Raw genomic sequence first — 19,649 nt, 5'->3', positions numbered from 1 at the left:
CCCCCCCTTTTACCTCTTCCCTATCCACCCCTCCTTCTACTCATCCCTCCCTCTAACTGCCCCTCGCACCACCATAACTTCCCCTGCCCATTACTCCTCACCTGCACCCTCTGCCCACCCCTGCTTACCCACCCACTCAGGCCCAGCGCGCTGCCGATCAGCCTTTGCGGACAGCCACCATCTCTCTTCACGTGCAGGGCCGAACCAGCCATCCATGGTGTCCGCGCGGGTGCAAGCGCTGAAGGCCGTGGCGACCGGGAGAAGTGTGCTCGCACTGTGGAAGGGCCGTCCGGTGCCAGTTGCGCAGGGCTCGCGCTGCCCGGGGGCCGTGCGCAGCCTGCCATGCCCGTCACGTCGACTGGAAATCACAGGCGCTCGCCAATCCGCCGCACCACTCGACAGGTGGGAGAAGTGACTGGTTGTGCGGGGAGCCTTCCAACTGGCTTGCCGACTGATGACATCGACAGACTTCTCGTGTTACAATTTCTCGTGTTACAATGGGGAAGGATGTGCAATGAAGGGGGAGGATGGTGGGGGTGACATTACCAAAAAACAGCATCGGCTCTCGCTGCAGGGCGGGCCACCTCTAATACATTTTTGAAATGATCTTGCGGGCCAAATATAATTATATCGCGTGCCAAATTTGGCCCACGGGCCAGAGTTTGACATGTGTGGTCTATAGGAAGCAAAGTGATATCACCGATATTTTGGGCTTGAGCCCTTTGTCAAGATGAAGGCCACACTTCACTAGTGAATCTGCAGGGCTCATTACTGCATCAGTGCTCCTGTTGTGACCTTCTCTGCATTGGAGAAACTGGACTCAAACTAGGAGATCACTTTGTTGATCCCCTTCACTCTGACCATTGAAATAAAGGGTACCTCCTCGTGGCCAAGCACTTTAATTCCCATACCGACATGTCTGTCCTTGGCCTCATGCACTACTACATCGAGGCTACCTGCAAATTAGAGAAACAACACCTTGTGTTCCATCTGAGCACTCTCTAATTGGATGGCCTTAATTAATATTGACTCAGGCCCACTCCCATCTCTCTCTCTTTCCCTATCCCTCTGTCTTCTTTCCTTCAGCTCCCCACCCCCTTCCCTCTATACTTGGAGAACTCCCCCATCACTTCTCAACCTTATTCTCTTCTGCCCTCACATCCATATCTATTGAAGACCTTTTGCCTGTTGGCCAGTGCACAGGTCAGTGCCAGAACAAGTCTCAGCAGGGGGTCATTAGGGTAGCCATGGGGGGGCACAAACTGATGCTCGAAAACTCGCACAGTGATGGGGGTTGGTGCCTACCTGCCATGAACCTCCTCCGAACATCGACGCCGTCACACTTCCTCCTCCCTCCAGCATTTCAGAAAAGTGTGTGGTTTTGAAAACCACATGACTCCTTTTGGTGACACCCCAACTGATGGTATAACCCACAACCCTTAGCGATACTAGTGCTGGGAGTTTATGCACTTGAACCTGCAGCTTAAAGATCTACAGCTTTGGGTCCTGGAAAAAGGGATGAAAACCAATGAATGAATCTGAGGAACTGATGATCTGCCTCCCAGGATTTTGAAATAAGTGTTCATGGAGTTGATGGATAATATGGTTGTCACATTCCAATGTACTGTTTATTCTAGAATAGTTCCTACAAATTGAAGGCAGCAAATGTATTCCACTGGCTTAAAAAACGCGTTCAGTTTTGTCAGTCACTATATTCTGTTTATTTCAACTCAAATAGTTTTAAAGGAGAAAAATATAGGTGCAGTAGGATACGCTTCTGCAAAGACGATGAATCACTGAATCACTCAGTGGCAACAGAGATAGTGTTTTGAAAAAAAAACTTTTTAGCTGAAAGGTTCTGAATTTGAATTGAAATTCAAATGTAGACAAAGTACTCATGTCCTTACTTAAGAAAGGTGCTCAGGTTTACAGTTAGTGTTAAGTAACTCCATGTCGATATGCTTGCTTAAGATTAATGTTTAGAGAATTTGGAATTTTGTTGTAGGTAGTATCATTTTATTCAGCAGTCCTAAGTTATTAGTTCTGTCAATTTGGTTGGGTTTCTGGTTGGGTTAATGCTAATGACATGAGAATCTGTTGTTAAAGATTACCCAATCATCATTGTTACTTTTCCTACGCAACTTCCATTATGATGTAACGTGTGCATGCACATTCCACGCATTACAACATGGCTTCCTTTCTGACGTCATGAGCGTATGTAATTTTCTTTTCTTATTTTTGTTTTTATTTTATTTGATTTCATTTAGTGAAAAAGTTAGTTTTAATATGATAAATATAATTTAATTTAAAAAGCTTTGCACCAAAGGCTTGGCCTGTGGATGGGTGCGTGAGTGGGGGGAGGGGGTGCCACAATACATTGCTTAGGAGGGGCAATGCCCATGAATTCACCACCCCCCCCCACCACACTGACACTGCCAGTGCAACTTCACCCTGTCCCTTCTTTCCTCCTCTATCTTTTATTCAGACATCTGCCTGCTTTTTATTCATAACTTGATGAAGGGTTCGGGTCTAAAATGTTGAATGTATGGCTTCTGAGGGACAACGACGAGTCCGAATTTTGTCCCATTTTCATGGCTTTCTTGAAAGTTTGTATGAAACGTTCTGCTTCTCCGTTTGTGCTGGGATGGTCTGGTGCAGACAGTATGAGGCGAATGTTATTGTTGCGCATGAAATCTTTAAATTCTGCTAAAACCAATTGCGGGCCACTGTTGAAGAAGAGTTCAATGGGTAATCCATATGATGGAAAAACTTTGAGTTTTTCAATGCCTAACCCATAGTCGTTTGGTCATGCAGATTACAATCGGCGCGTTGACTACGATCAGGAAGTTCTTTACCATGAATGGCCCCACAAAGTTTGTTTGGACCTAATGCCACAGTTGTGATGTCATTTCCATGCATTTGCTTCTGCCTGAAGTGCTTTGGGTTGTGCCTCCTGGCATATACTGCACCTTTTGACTGTGTGCTCGATATCTTCCCCTATGGAAGGCCACGAGACGTGCATTCTGGCTAGTGCTTTCATATGCAATATCTCGAGGTGGTTATTGTGTAGTTCAGCCAGAACAACTTGCTGCCACTTCTTGGAAATGACAGTCCAGGTTCCCCATAACAGGCATCTTTCTTTGATGGACAGTTTGCTACATCTGGTGTAATAGGGTTTCATTTCCTCCAACATTTCCTGATCTTCTGGCCAGCCATTGTTTGTGAAATAGAATACTCTGCACAGAATTATATATTTCTGGGTTTCCTTACTGATCCCCATTCCATTATCAGAAGTTGATTCAGTTGACTTTGATTTGTTTCTGTAGATTCTGATGTCCAAATATGATTCTTTCATTCTGCTCCATATCTGGGAGTGGTAACCGTGAGAGGCCATCTGTGTGGTTATTCTATAGCACTGGTTTGTGTTTTAAATCAAAATAGTATGCTGCCAATAGCATTGCCCACCTTTGAATTCAGGCTACCGCCACCATCGGTATTCCTTTTTTTAATCCCAATATTAGACTCAATGGTTTGTTGTCTGTCTGGAGGGCAAAAGTTCACAAAATTAGATTTGCCACAGGCATACCAACAAATAGAGTTGGATAAAGAATCAAGAAAATATGTGACAATCAAAACCCACCTGGGACTGTTCACCTACAGAATTTCAGCAGCATCGGGTATTTTTTTTCAAGCTCCAATGGATAAATTACTACACGGAATAGCAGTGGGATGTTTCCTTGATAATATCATCATCACAGGCCGAAATGACAAGGAACACTTACAAAACCTTGAAAAGGTCTGAAGCAGACTACACCAGGCCAACGTATGATTACAACAGGATAAGTGTGGCTTCAATTACATACTTGGGATTTACAGTCAACAAAGAGGGGGTACGAATGGATCCGGTGGCCACAGAAGCCGTTCGCAAAGCTCCATATCCAACCCACAAGTTGGAATTAGGGTCCTTTCTAGGGCTGATAAATTACTATTGGAAACATAGCTCTAATATGTCTACACTATGCAGCCCCCTAAACCGCTTACTCAAGAAAGATCAAAAATGGTACTGGAATAAGGAAACTTAAAACACAGTTGATTGATTAAAGGAAATATTAAAGTCAGTGGGGGTGAGGCCCATTGTGCACTATTGTAATGCTTTCTGCACATATGTGGCGATCGGGAGCATGACTTGTGGAGATCCTTCCACCCGCACTTGTAGTGACCCCTTTCTGATCGGACAGGGGTTTAGGGTTGGCGGCACCTGCACCGGTGAACCCACAGGCAGACAGGGCTCTTGGTCTTCTGTGGTCTTCCCTCGCTGTCTCTGTCCTTGGATGCACGTGCATGCTAGTTGTCCTCAGATTCCATTCCTCAGGAAGAGTCTCCAGGTGGTCAGGAATGCACATTGGAGCAGAAGCAGCTTCCATCCTGTTGTAGCTATCATATTAGTTTATTAAATTGTACTGACAATAACCACACCAGCAGTGTAAGTATAAGACAGCTTTAATAAACTAATATGTACACTAAGAGGTCTTGTCTCTCTGCAAGATGAACCTGGAAGGCTAGACTGTAGATCTGGACTGCTTTATATACAAGGTCACCGGGATGACCCCTGGTGACCTAGTGGTGTAATTACATATCACTACAAATTTAATACAGAAAAATAGATTTGGGTATGAAGAATGAGAAGTGAAAGAAACCAGACAGTACAATTTGAGAGGCATGGATGTTGGAAATGGCAGGCAGGATGAAAAAATTGTTAAAAAGGAAAATGGAATTCTGTGCTAACTAAACCAAAGTAGCAAGTACCATGTTCCATGATAAACATTTGTTGGACTCTGTTCTTTTGCAACCTTATTGAAAAGGTGTGAAAGCTTTTGAGAGGGTGGAGAAAAGATGTTCTAAAATAATCCAAGTATGAGGGGCTCTAGTTATGTGGATAGACTCGAGAGGCAAGACTGCTTCTTGGAACAGAGGAGATTGAGAAGGGGTATGTATTGGTATTTAAAATGATGAAGGAAACTTTCCATATTGGGATCTAAAGAATGAAGGTGAGAAGCAAAAAACTGAAAAAGGGCATTGGAAAAAAGCATGTGTAGCAAATGAGTAGAACCTGGAATGGGGAATTAGTGAGGCAGATTCCATTTTCATGTTCAGAAAGGAGCTGTGTATGCACTTAAATGAAAACAAATTGCTCTGGAGTGTGGAAATTGGAACATAAGATGACTCTTATAGAGAGCCTTTGCAGGCAGTATGGGTAAATGACTCATTTCGTAATTTTTCCATGATTTAATGAAAGCATGCCAATGTGCCTTGCGCTCCCATTGGTGCACTGTCAATGAATTGCTCATCATTTTGCTGCAAGCATTGAGACATTAACCAAGATAAATGCATCGGATCTCCCTCAAGATTATGGGAGACAACATTCATTGCATGCCGGCTCTGAATGAAAGCCTGTTTAATTGGTACTCTTTCTGAGGACAAATAACTCATTGCAAATGCATGCAATATGCAATTCATGTTCTAGATGAACTCCACAAATATGTATGCAAATGAGCACCTTGCAGGCGATACAACTTTCAAAAAATTCACAAATCTTTGTTATTAGTGCAGAGGTAATATTGGCATTGGAGCCAGATTACAAATTTCTATAAATTGAATTATTTATCTTTACTTAAAGAGATTGAGGAAGATTTTTAAAAATGGATACATTTACCCATAACTTTAGTTGGAAGGGTGAATTGTATTAAGATGAATGTATTGTAGCAGCCCATGGTCCATGCCTCAGGCCAACACCAGAAACGGAAGTCGAATGCAGTGAATGGCAAGACCTCACATGGGCTGAGACGCCTGTCTCTATAGGCTACTGGTGGAATAGTGAAACTGACCAACCACTGGTGGTGGATCACAGGGGGACCAATTAGGGCCCGGATGCTGGAACTAACCAATGGGTGCCCGACCCACTCAAGCCACTCCCTGGTAGTGATGTGGCCAAGCTCACTATAAAAGGCAGAGCTACCCTTGAATAAACTCAGTGTTGAATACCCTCTACCAGTGTGCATGTCTTCTTTCCTCTGCAAGTTTCGAGCGACAGACCAGGAGCTGTAACCATGAGGTATAATCTGGCTGTGGCAGTAGCAACTCCGCTACAGTATTTTTCAGATGTTACCAATATTAATACCTCAAAAAAAATTTCAAGGATTAAATAAACAAATAAGGAAATTTCTTTAGAAAGGTAAAGTGGCAAGAGTTTATATAGAGAAATTAACATAGAGTTAGGAGGACTAAAGCTCCCTAATTTTAAGAATTATTGTCAGATGAGATTCTTTTCTTCTTTATTTGAAAATGTAAAACTGGCATGGGTTAACATAGAACTGAACAAAATTGGAAAAAATAAATTAGAAGAATTTAAATATATATAAGTGGGAATCAAAATTGTTGGTTGCTGATAAAGACACACCACTATTGAAGCATTTACTCAACGTTTGGAATAAAATTATATCAAGATATTGGTGGAGGGTCTTTATCACCTAAAATGTCATTGATTAATCCTCTTTTTTGTCTTTTCAAGAGATAATCAGTTCTTAAATACATGATATCGTAAAGGAATTGTTAATGTGGAAGACTGCTATGAGAGAGGACAATTAATGTCATTTGAACAATTGAGGAACAAATATTATATACCATGTAATACTCTTTTTGTTATATTCAACTAGGGGCATATTTGAGAGATCAATTAGGACCAGCAATGTCTTTATCTAAAAGTACTGAGGTAGAACTTATTAGGTGTGGGAATGTCAAAAAAATTATTTCTTTGATATATTTGTTATTACAAGTAGAAACTCATAAATTAGGATTGTATAGATCTAGGCAGAGATGGGAAACAGATTTGAATGTTATGATAGATCAACAAACCTAGGAAAATTTATGTGGAGATTCTATAACTAATACCTTTAATGTGAGATACAGATTAGTTCAATACATTTTTTTTACATCAATTATATCTTACACCACAGAAGTTGAATAGATTGAAATCATATTTATCAGATCAATGTTTTAGACATAGTGAGAATGTAGGATCTTTCATACATTCAACATGGTCTTGTCCAAATGCGAGACCTCTATGGGTGTCTATAAGTAATTTTCTACAAAAAGTTGCAGGAACTGTTTGTTCCATTAAATCCTTATCTGTTTTTATTAGGAAATACTGAATGTACAACTCCTAAATTGAAATTATCAATTTATCAATTGAAATTTGTTAAATTTGAATGAGCAGTTGTGAGAAAATGTATTGCACTTACTTGGAAATCTGATACATCTTTAACATCGCCACGGTGGCATGCTGAAATTCAAAGTTGTATCCCTTTGTAAAAAATTACTTATATTCTAAGAAATAAATATTCGATGTTTTTTACAAATTTGGCTACAGTATACTCATGTAATTGGATTAAATTTATAATGATATCCCTTTTAGCCCTCTGGTCCTGCAGAATCCTCCTCTATATGTTTGTTAGAACTGATGAGTTGCACTTCATGACATCTCTCCCTGCAATCCAAGATTCCTTGTTACTTTATTTTTCTATCTTTTTATACATATTTTTATTTTTCAATTTGTGTTTCTTTCTCTTTTTTTGGGGGGGATGGGTGGTTGGGTGGGGTTTGGGATCGGTTGAAAACCAACATGTATAATCAATTTGTTCTTTTTTGAGATCTGTATATTAGTTGCTGAATGTATGGAATATTGACTAAAATATTTTTAAAAGTTTTTTGTATAGGAAATAATTTGGCCTCTTAGATAAGCTTTAATTGTATCCCATATTAAATAGCTATTATCAGTCGAAGAAAGGTTAGCTTCACAGAATAGTTCTGTCTCTTAATAAACTCACAAAAGTCCTTCCTTTTTAACAGTGTGGCATTGGGATGCCATCTGTATACATTTTCTTGTTTTTTCATTATTACCATAGCTAAAATTAATGGCAAATGATCTGATAAAAGTCTCGCCAAATGTTCTATTTTTACCACTCTACTTTTTTGACTGGGCAGACATTAAACACTCCAACCAGTACATTTTGTCTTCTTCCTGCCATTTTAAAAAAGCTTTCTTTCATGAAGGCTTCATTGTCATATTTTGGTGCATAGATGTTCATAAACATCAATGATTCTGTGTAAATTTTACAATGAGCCATTACAAATCTTCCGGTTTGGTCAGTGTCTTCTATTATAATTGGTATATTTTTATTAATTAGAATTGCTATTTCTCTTGCTCTTGAGCCAAATGAAGACGATATTAATTGTCCCACCCATCCACTTTTTAATTTAGCATGTTCCAATTTGGTAAAATGTGTTTCTTGTAGAAAGACTATATCTGCCTTTAATTTTTTTTAGGTGTGCCAAGACTCATCTCTTCTTCACTGACCCATTTATCCCATTAATATTAAGACTAATAAATTTTAAAATTCTATCCATATTAATTTTTCAAACAAATATTGTTTAACAATAAAAACTTTTTGATTATTTAAATAATAGTGATCTTTCCCCTTTTAAAAAAAAACACATACAAACCAATAGTCAGGGTATTGACAAATGGTCAGATCTCGGAACCTTTTAAATTAACTCGTTCAACTCGACAAGGTTGTCCTTTGTCTCCAGCTTTGTTTTCATTAGTAATTGAACCTTTAGCACAGTTGATACGACAAAATACACAGATACAAGGTATGAGAGTTTTAGATGAGGAGTATAAAATTAATCTATTTGCTGATGATGTACTGATGTATTTAACAAACCCAGCTCAGTCACTTTTACACTTGAAGGAATGTTTAACACAATATGGATCTTTGTCTGGATATAAAGTTAATTGGGAAAAAAGTGAAATTTTACGATAGGTGAAGGAGATTATTCAGTTTATAAGAATATTATTAATTTGAAGTGGACTGATCGAATTAAATATTTGGGTATAAATGTGGATGTTGATTATCAATCTTTATATAAATTCTGTACCATGAATGAAAAATATCAAAGCTGATTTGATTAAGTGGAAGGATCTTCCTATAAATTTAATTGGAAGAATAAATACAATCAAAATGAATATCTTTCCACGTATACAATATTTGTTTCAGCCAATTCCGTGTTTACTTAATAAGAATTTTTTTCGAGAGTTAAATAAAATGGTTAGGGAATTTTTATGGAAGGGTAAATTTCCGAGAGTAACTTTGAATAAGTTATCCTGGAAATATGCATTAGGGGGATTACGCTTACCACATTTTATGAGGCAGCTCAATTTAAATTTATTAGTTTATTAATGGATTTGGAATGGCCCCCTAGTTGGGCTAAAATTGAGATGGTGAATATTTCTGAATTTGAAATACATCAATTTTGTTTCGGTGGGATTTAAATTTATTACAACAATATAATGTGCCTATACTAAAACATTTAATGAAGTTATGGATGAGGAAAAATGGAATGATAGACTCTCATGGTAAATTATTGACTTTAACACCGTTCTATAAAAAACAACTTATTCCTTTTTCAATGTATAATCAATGTTTATTACATTGGAAATCTAAAGGTATAAAACTTGGGGGATTGTTTTAAAGAAGGTCAATTTTTATCATTTAATCAAATGAGGGAAGATTTTGGTATTAATGAGAATTCTTTATTTGTTTATTATCAACTTCGATCTCTAGTAAAACAAATATTTGGTAGAAATATGATTTTACCTAAATTGACTAAATTTGAATCTTTTCCTGTGATTGCACCAAAGAAGAGATATATTTCATTGATGTATCAAATATTACAGAAAAGTATGGAAAAAAATAAGGGATGGAATAGATCTAAGATTAAATAGGAAAGGGATATCAACTGAAGGTGAAATGCCAGAGGACATCTATATCTCCAAAATGGAGGGGAATGCATTTGTGGCCAAAGGTGGAGATGGCGGAGTTGTTGGTTGCTTGAAGGGTGGGCTGCGCGGTCTTGTATTATTTAAGAAAAGGTTGGACAGGTATATGGATGAGAAGAAGATGGAGGGTTATGGGCATTGTGCAGGGAGGTGGGACTAGAAAGGGGTGTTTGGTTCGGTGCGGACTAGAAGGGCCTAATGGCCTGTTTCCGTGCTGTAATTGTTATGTTAATGTCCCTGTCCTGACACTGATGAAAACAGGAAACACCAAAATCCTGTGAAAACAGCCCGCGGAATCTCTCGAGGAAGAAGAACCCATCCCTTTAGCATCATCTGTTATTGATACGTCTATTCGGGTGCCATTCTCCCCCTTAGAACAGAGTCTCCATCTTGCTACTACTTTTCCCGTTTTCTCTCTTTTCTGAGCTCTCCGTGAACATTTCAACAAAAAATATAAACTGCCCAGTCAACTCCCTTTGGCTCTGCATGAGCTTTGAATGGCTTTGAAGGAGCCGAAGGTGGTTTAGTGAAATCCTGCAATCTGAGCTGATGGTGGTGCCTATTAATCAGCAGTAGTCATGAGGAGCTGCAGACTCCTGCAGGAAGCAGAGGACTAGAGCAGGGCACCAGAGGACAGGAAGATCACACCCCGTCTGAGAAGGAAAAGCTTAGACGATGTCCTGTGAGGATAGTGACCATGGCAGCAGATCAGTGAGGGGCTCTGCGACTGAGTGACCAGGGCATGCAGGCGAGGAACCCATGGAGACTGTGGTCTGTGGGAGACTGACTCAAACTGGCTGGAGGGGTACCAGGTATCAGAACCTGGATGTGAAGAGTTGCCGAGGGCAATGAAAGGTTCCTAACCGTGACGGAGGTTTGGATCTGGAGTTTGGGTTGCCAATGGTTTTGACCAGACTCTGTGTGGCTGCAGGGACTGTGAAAGCGCTGGAGGTGAATCTGTGGATACTGGGTGATTCTCTTTTGCTTCTCTCTCTCTGACTAAGAGGCACTTGGGCAGTTCCTGCTGGTGGTGAATCTGTCTGCCTGCAGCACGCAAAAAGAAATTTCATATAATATGCCACTTTTATTACTATGATAATAAATTGAATTTTAAAAGTCTGATTGGTTATTTGCTACATTCTATTCGGTCCCTATTATGTACAACAACAAATCAAACACCTCATGAACGTATGTTTACTTTTCCTAGGAAATCAGGAACTGTAATGGACTGGCCAGCCTGTCTATCTGAACCTGGATCTGTGCAGCTGAAGAGACACACTCGGACGCGCAAAACGAACCCCCTAGTCCAGCCAATTCAACTACTGCACACTAATCCCAATTATGCCCACGTTAAATTTCCAGATGGGAGCACGGACATAGTACCCCTAAGAGATCTAGCCCTGTCTGGTTCACCCACTCTGCAAACCCCCACTCGGAGTGATCCTGAGAAGTTGGACACACCACCCCAACCCCCCAGGTGGCCCCACTGTATTGAGAATGTGATGAATCTGTGTCATGCTGTCAGTCTTTCGCTGTACTTAGTCTACTCTACTGACATTGCACATGTATTATTTCTACCACTAAAGACTCTCTTGGCTATAACTGTGTTCGCACCCATTATCATTCATTATTGTACTACTGAGTTTCTACTAATAAAAGCCATGATTCCTGGTTAACTACACAGGCTTCGATTTCTTCATTAACTGGCACTTCAACAAGGTATAAGCAAAATAAAGCAGGCGCCTGAATAAAAAGGAGGGGATAGGGGCACAGGTTAACAGGTAGCAGTCACTGGTGGATGCAGATGGGAGGATAGAAGAGAAAAAGCTGAGAAATAATAGAGGGAGAGGATAGCTCACCTATGGGAGAAGGTAGGGTAGGAGTAGGAAGCTGGAGGAAATAGGTGGTGGGAGGGAGGAGAGGTGTTTACCCTTCTTATGGATACTGTGTGACATGCTATGTTTCTTCAGCACATTTCTGCATTGCACTCAATCCCAACATCTGCAAACTTTCTTGTTTAACTTCTATCTTAGATTCTGTCATTTTGATTCCAGAAGACCCACCTTCATAATTATCCTTCAAAATAGTTTTCAAGGACTACTGATATCAAATAGAGGTTGAGTTGTTTGATATTAAATCCCTGCTTTTTGTAATTCATGACTGACAATATTTCTTGCTTTATTGGTTTGTAACATTACTGTTTACTGTATTACAGACATATCGAGAATCCTATAGACATTCTGAATATTATCTCCCATGGTTTATGACATAGAGCCAATCATCCAACACTAATTCATGCACATTCTTCTCGATCCCATCTTGTGATAACAATTACTGTCACCACAGAACCCACTCCTGACACTAGACCTGGTAAGAAAGCTTGAAGAGAAAATGTTTCCAGAAAGGAGTTTGTATATTATTTTTCAGTTTTGTTTAATTTTATTTTTCTAGATATATTGGTGCAAAGCACATCATTACAATCTGAGACCAGCAAGCAGCTGCCTTCCCCTAACACGGATCACAATTCAGCACTGTCTTCCCAATTTACGGCTGCTAAGCACAAAGCAAGCTGCAATTGGTGGATCTTGCTGGCAGTGAATGCATAGGGAAGAAGTGTTAAATCCCTCCTCAGGACTACAATAAATATATTCACCCTATTCACATACAGAATATGACAAGGTCTTCAACAAGATTAACTTGTTAGCAGGAAGCTTGGAAACTATTGAAACCATAGGTTTCAAATGGTTGTTTTTATTCTCTTGGCATTCTGTCAATTCCCATGTTATGAGCAATTTGAAAAGCCATCATCTTCCCAGTAGTGCCACAGTAGGCCTGTAATCTGTAACCTGGGCTAAAGAGCAAGTTAGTCAGCAAAAGTCACTGCTCTTGATGTTGATGCTATCCCAGAAATATTGTTTTGCACTTGGTGAACGTGTAATGCAAATGAACATGTAAGAAAGGAAAGCAAAATTAGGAGACCCAAGAAATATTTGTGTTCATTTTGAATAAAATAAACTAAATGGCAAAGTACATGAACCATGATTTTAAATATACCATCTTCTTTAGTATTTGCTTAATTCCATTATAATCTCAATCAGGAGTGTTTGATCCGTGAGGATCTTTGTTTTCTAATCACCTACTCCACTTATTATGGATAACTTTCCTCCACCTGACCTGCTTTTCTTGCCTCTTTCCCCTTCTGCCTGGTATATGCCAATCCACTGCCTCAATCTGGCATATTTCATCTCTTCCTGGTTCACTAATCCCCTGTCTCACCCCAACCACTGTTCTCTGTTCTACATTTCCTCAGTCGTGATAGTCTTTCAGATCAAACATTAACCATTCTTTTTATTTCCCTGATGCCGCTTGACCATCTGAGTCCCCCAAGCAGATTGTGTTGCACTTCAGATTCCAGCATCTGCAACCTCCTATGTTAGAGTGTTTAATCTGTGTTTTTTTGGTTTCTGAAAGGAATGTCAGGAGTATCTGGTGTAGCTCTGAGAGAGACCTCGTTTAGCAACAGTGTCTGATGTGCTTGGAGCACTGGCAGAACAGCGATCACATATACCTTATCGAAACAGCAAGCTGACTCATCTACTTCAGGACTCCTTGGGTATGTATTTACTGCATTCTGTAAAATATTTTCATAATGATCAACCATCATTGTGCATGTAAAACTTATACCCATTGTGTACAAGTTACAAACTGTGTTTGCATTGCAAATTGATGTTAATTTATGTTTTGTCAGCATGTTTCAAGTGTGCCAGATCTTCTAAAAGAGGGCATGGTCTTATTGGAACTCAGCACTTTAAAACTGCATGTCCTGTGCATATAAAAGAGAGGTTGCATTGAGCACCACCATTTTAACCTGTGGGGGTAAACCCTCAGTTCACCAGGTGATCTTGAGCTGATGAAACAAGAAACTGCAAATGCTGGAATATGGAGCCAACAGAGAGGCTGGAGGGACTCAACAGATCAGTTAGCATCCAAGAAGAGAACAAGAGTTGATGCAGGGGTTCAGATTTGTGGATCATGGGGATTTCTTCTGGGGAAGGTCTGACCTGTACAAAAAGGATGGGCTGCACCTGAACTGGAGAGGAACCAATATCCTGGTGGGAAGGTTTGCTAGCGCTGTTGGGGAGCGTTTAAACTGGATTGGCTGGGGGATGGAACCAAAGTGTGAGTGCAGATAATAGGGTAGAAGGTGGTAAGGATGATGCAATTGATGCACCAACAATTGCTCAAAGACTGAGGTTGAGGAACCAATTGGCTTTTATTTACTAAAGAACAAAGGCACATCCATACTACTCGACTGTCCTGCACTGAGGAGGGAGCTGTGGAAGTCACCTTTATACAGGAGCCTGTGGGAGGGGCCACAGGTATAGCCGGCCAATGAGTGCCTGACAAAACAAATACATTACCACAGTGGTTTACCACAGCAATATGTTGTGGGTTTTTGAGGAAGGACAAGTGGGGAGGAATCATAAATGTAGTCAGTTGGAAGGTGTGTGAAATGTTTCAATTTCAATGCAACAAATATTAGGAACAAAGGAAATGAACACCATGGATCAGGACATGAAATTGTGATGTTATGCCTGTTTCAGAGACTTGGCCGATGGAGGAACAGGATTGGCTGATGCAGGTACCAGGGTTTAGGTGTTTCAAAGGGGATGGAATGGGAGGAAAAAAAAAAGAGGGGGTTGGGGAGTAGCATGACTGGTCAGGGATAGTATCCCTGCTGTAGAGGGAGTCTCCACTGAGTCAGTGTACGTGGAAATCAGAAATAGGCAAGGAGTAATCATTGTACTGTGGCACTCAACTTGCACAGGAATAGACGAGTAGTCAGATTTTAGAATGGTGCAAAAATTACAGGGTTGTTATTATGGGAGACTTCAACTTCCCAAATATTGACTGGCATCTCCTGACTGCAAGAGAAATAGATGGGGGCAGAATTTGCCAGGTGTGTCCAGGAAGGATCTTCTTCTCCCTAGCTCGGCCTGAGACTGCAGCTGCAGTGTGAGAGGGCCATGAGGAAGCCTGGGAGAACCTGGAATTAAAGCTCATTATTTAGTGGCTGTAGAATGTTTTATCCCCATATCTTTGCTTCTACAAAAGACATTATGAAAACTCTAATTCTTGCTCCACAATTCTTCATTCCTAGAACTCTCAGGGCATCATTACTTATGATGATGTACTAAGCTCATTAGCACTTGGAGACTATCTGAGTAGTGTCAATCTTCATTGGGCATGGAGTGCAAGATATTTAGGTTCTTTGTTTCACTTTAAGAACAGAAAAATATGGGAGAAGTGCCAGAGATCATCTGGGGAGAGAGAAAAACATATTCCAGTTCTTTGAATGTTTTTATCATTGCAATAGTCAAATATCAATCTAAAACAACAGCAGTTTGCAGGTCTATTGAATATTTAATAATTATGGTATAGAGGAAGGAAATTCAATTAATCAAGTCCTTGTTGCCTCAAAGAGTATTCCCATCACCCACTAATTTTGTCTATTACTCATCCTTCCCACATTCCCATCAATTAGAACCATAAAACACTACAGCACAGAAAACAGGCCATTTGACCCTTCTAGTCTGTGCTAACCATTCAGCTAGTCCCAATAACCTACTCCCTTTACATAACCCTCCAGATCTCTCCCACCTATGAATTTATCCAATTCTTAAAACAAGATAGAGTCCGCATCACATCAGATGGCAGCTCATTCCACACTCCCACTGTTGAATGAAGTTGTTCTGCTAAACCTTTCCCCTTTTACTCTAAAGCTATGTCCTCTTGTATTCCTCTCTCCTAATCTCAGTGGAAAGAGCCTACTCACATTTACTCTCTCTATATACCCTCAAACCTCTATCAAATCTCCCCTTATACTTCTTCATTCCAAGGAATAAAGTCCTAACTTGTTTAATCTTTCCCTGTCACTCATTTTCTGAAATCTGGGCAACATCCTAGTAAATCTTCTCTGCACTCTTTCAATCTTATTGATATCCTTCCTGTAGCTAGGTGACCAGAACTGCACATAATATTCCAAATTTAGCCTCACCAATGTCTTATACAACTTCAACATAATATTCCAACTCCTATACTCAATACTTTGATTTATAAAGGCCAAAGTGCCAAAAATCTTTCTTTACAACCCTGTCCACCTGCGACACTATCTTCAGGGAACAATATATGTGTATCCCCAGGTCTCTTTGCTCCTCCACACTCCCCAGTACCCTATCATTTACAGTGTACATCCTTCCTTGATTTGCTCTTCCAAAATGCAAAACCTTACACTTGCCTGCATTAAATTCCATCATCCATTTACTGGCCCATTCTCCCAGTTAGTCCAGATCCCATTGCAATCTTTGAAAATCTTCCTCACTGTCCACTACACCTATCTTTGTGTCCTGGGTAAACTTGTACCTCTCACTTTGTTCGTTTTAGATTGGTCACAGTGTTTGAGTTACCGAAAGAAAATAAACACACACACCGAGAGCAGTTCAGTTTATACAAATGTTTATTACAAATTCAAAAGCTGATTTCAAACTACAATATGCAAGCCCTTCCCAACTATACTTATCAATGCCTGGACTGGTCCCAACTGCCGAAGCGAGGCAACGACAGCACACTTGTAGTAGGTTGTTGGGGCACCGGTAGCAGCTTCTCCACCTCCCTCAACCGGGACGTTAGCTGGACTCTAGAAGTTCTTCTTCTTGTTGAGAGATGTTCCCACCTCTCGGAGAATCTCAAACTTCAGCAGCGGGACCATGGCTTATATTACCCAAAAACTGCTTACCCAAGCACCTATTCCCAGCACTGTAAGAAAGATAAGCGAGCAAGCTAGCATGCTTGGCTTCTATCGAATAATGTAATTTTCAGCTTATCACTTTGAATACAATGGTTTAATTTGCATCAAGGCTAGGCCTCTGACAGTCTGTGACCAAAACAGTCAGGAAGATTAAATGTTCTTGGTACACAGATGTCCTTTCGTCAGATAACTGCATCTCTGGCCCCTCCGTGGAATTTAGCTTATGTCTGCTGATTCTAAAAAACAAGCAGGTTCTCAGCCTTACAGAAGCAAAGGCTGCAAAAGTAAAAAACACGTTTTAAATCTTCCATTACACTTTGTCATCAGCAAACCTGCTGATCCAATTTACCACATTATCATCCATGTCATTGATATAGACAACTAACAACAATGGTCCAATACAGATCCCTGAGGCACACAACACGTCACAGGCCTCCAGTCTGAGAAGCAACCAACTCCTACTGTTTTCTCCCACATACTCAATTTCAAATCCCGTTTACAACTCCCAGTGTCTTACTCTTCTGAACTAACCTCCCATGTGGGACCTTGTCAAAAGCCTTACTAAAGTCCATGTAGATCACATCCATAGCCTTTCCTTCATCTACCTTCTTGGTAATTTCCTCAAAAAACTCTACAGGATTTATTAAGCACAGCCTACCACGCACAAAGCTGTGCTGGCTATCCTTAATCAGCCCATGGCTGTCCAAAATACTTAAATATCCTATCTCTCAGAACTCCTTTCAATAATTTACCTACTACTGATATCAGGCTCACTAGCCTATAGTTACCTGGTTTACTTTTGGAGGCTTTATTAAACAGCAGGACAACGTGAGTTACTCTCCAATCCTCTGACTCCTCTCCCATGGCTAAGGAGATTTTGATTACATCTGTCAGGGCCCTTGAAATTTCAACACATCTCCCTCAAGGTCCAAGGGAATATCATATCCTGCCCAGGGCATTTGTCTACCTTTATTTTCTGTCAGGCAGCAATCACCTCCTCCTCCTTAATCTCCATATGTTTCATGGCACTTCTAAGTTTCCCTTCCATTCGTATGCACTCTGCCAGTTTCTTGAGTAAATACTGATGCAAAAAAAATGGTTTTAAGCTCTCCCCCCATTTCACTACTCTCCACACATAGTTAGTTGATCACTCTGATCCTCTAGGGGACCAATTTTGTCCTTTGTTATCCTCTTACTCTTAATATACATGTGGAAACTCTTTAGATTTACCTTCACATAATCATGCCTTCTTTAGTATTCTCATATTTTCTATACTCTTCAAGTACCTCATTTGCTCCTTGTTGCCTATACTTGTTATATCTCTCTCTTCTTAATCATCTCACCAATATCCCTTGAAAATCAAGGTTCCCTACACCACAAAAATCTCACCTTTGAATGCCTTCCACTTGCTGGTCACATCCTTGCCAGAAAACATCTTATTCCAATCAACCCTTACAATGGTCTGCTATTTCCCAACAGATTTGCACCTCCAATTCTTTTAGACTATTGGGCAGTCTATAATACAAGACCATTAGTAGGCTCAGACCTTTCCCATTCCTTAGCTGCACCCATATGGTCTTTGTAGGTAAGTCCACAGTGCTATCCTGTCTAAGCACAGGTGTGAAATTTTCCCTGACTAGCAATGCCACTCCTCCCCTCCTCCCCTCCTCCCCCTTTCATCCACCCTCCCCCCAATCATATCTGAAACTTGGAACACTGAGCTGCCAGTCCTGCCCCTCCTGCAACCAAGACTCACTAATAGCAATAACGTCATAATCCCATGTGCAAGTCCACACCCTAAGATCATGTGCCTTACGAATACTATTCCTCATATTGAAATAGATACATCTGAGATTTCTATCATTGTCAAACCTCCACTTTGTGTCTTTACATGCAGTCCTCACATGACCCTTATCATCCTCCACCTCACTATCTGCTCTATCACTCTGGTTCCCCTCGCTCTGCAAATCTGGTTTAAATCCCTCAGATCAGCACAAGAAAACTTACCCACAAGAAAACTAGTCCCCCTCTAGTTCAGATGCAACCATCCCATCAGATCAGGTCCCATTTTCCCTCAAACAAAACCCAATTATCCAGAAACATGAAGCCCTCCCTCCTGCACCATCTCTTCAGCTGCATTATATTCCCACTTCAAGCCTCACTAATTGCACAGGTAGCAATCCTGAGATTACCACCCTGGAGTTCCTGTGCTTCAACTTTGCACCTAACACCTTTATCTCCTGGGAGGACCTCCTCATCCTTCCTATCCACATCATTGGTCCCTTCATGGACCATAACATCTGGCTGCTCGCCCTCCCTCCTTAGAAATAGGAGAATTCAAACCAAGATATCTCAGACCCTAGCACTGAGTGGGGGGAGGGGGCAAGGGGGAGAAGCATACCATCTGAGATACTCAATCTCTCCCATAGAACCTCCTACCTGTCCCCCTAACTATCAAATCCCTTATCACTGCACTCCTCTCCTCCCTTTTGAGCTGAAGGTCCAGTCTTGGTGCCAGAGATGTAACCACTACAACTTATACCTGTTGTTGATAGGAACAACCACAAGGGTGCTCCACCCTCTCTGCCTCTTCCCCTACCCTCCCCTGATAGTCACCCAGCTGCCTTCTGATTCTTAGAGGTGACTGCCTCTGCCTCCTAAGTGGTCCAAAGTTCATTCAGCTGTAACTCCATTTCCCTAACTCAGTTTATCAGGAGCTCCAGCTGGGTGCTCCTCTTGCAGGTGTAGTCATCAGCAACAATTGTGTTGCCCCTGACTTTCCACATCCTGCAATCAAACACTGGACTTCCTCCATTACCCAATCAATTAATTCGCTTCATTAAAGAAACTTACTACTCTAATCTTACTGGGAGCAACCTCCTCAGCCACTAGAGATAAAGCCACAATGTCCCTCTCTGAGCCACTCCATCACGAGCCACTTAAACA

At 40.8% G+C, this 19,649-nt stretch overlaps 1 protein-coding gene across 5 annotated transcripts in view; it reads left to right on the top strand.

The window, feature by feature from the left end:
* Positions 1-13,508, top strand: part of mei4 (meiosis-specific, MEI4 homolog (S. cerevisiae)) — a 383,891-nt gene extending 370,383 nt beyond the window's left edge. For 2 of the 5 annotated variants that reach the window (XM_069932067.1, XM_069932064.1), the window contains one exon: positions 13,367-13,508. The gene's annotated coding sequence lies outside the window, so the exon portion shown is untranslated. Of the gene's footprint in view, positions 1-11,102; positions 11,572-12,110; positions 12,266-13,366 lie in introns of those variants that run through there. The other 3 variants (XM_069932069.1, XM_069932066.1, XM_069932065.1) reach the window with 2 other exon arrangements.
* The last annotated feature ends 6,141 nt before the right edge of the window (positions 13,509-19,649 follow it).

This window comes from Narcine bancroftii, chromosome 4 (genome assembly GCF_036971445.1).
Source record: "Narcine bancroftii isolate sNarBan1 chromosome 4, sNarBan1.hap1, whole genome shotgun sequence".
Taxonomy (NCBI): domain Eukaryota; kingdom Metazoa; phylum Chordata; class Chondrichthyes; order Torpediniformes; family Narcinidae; genus Narcine; species Narcine bancroftii.
This window is presented reverse-complemented; position numbering and strand designations above follow the sequence as displayed.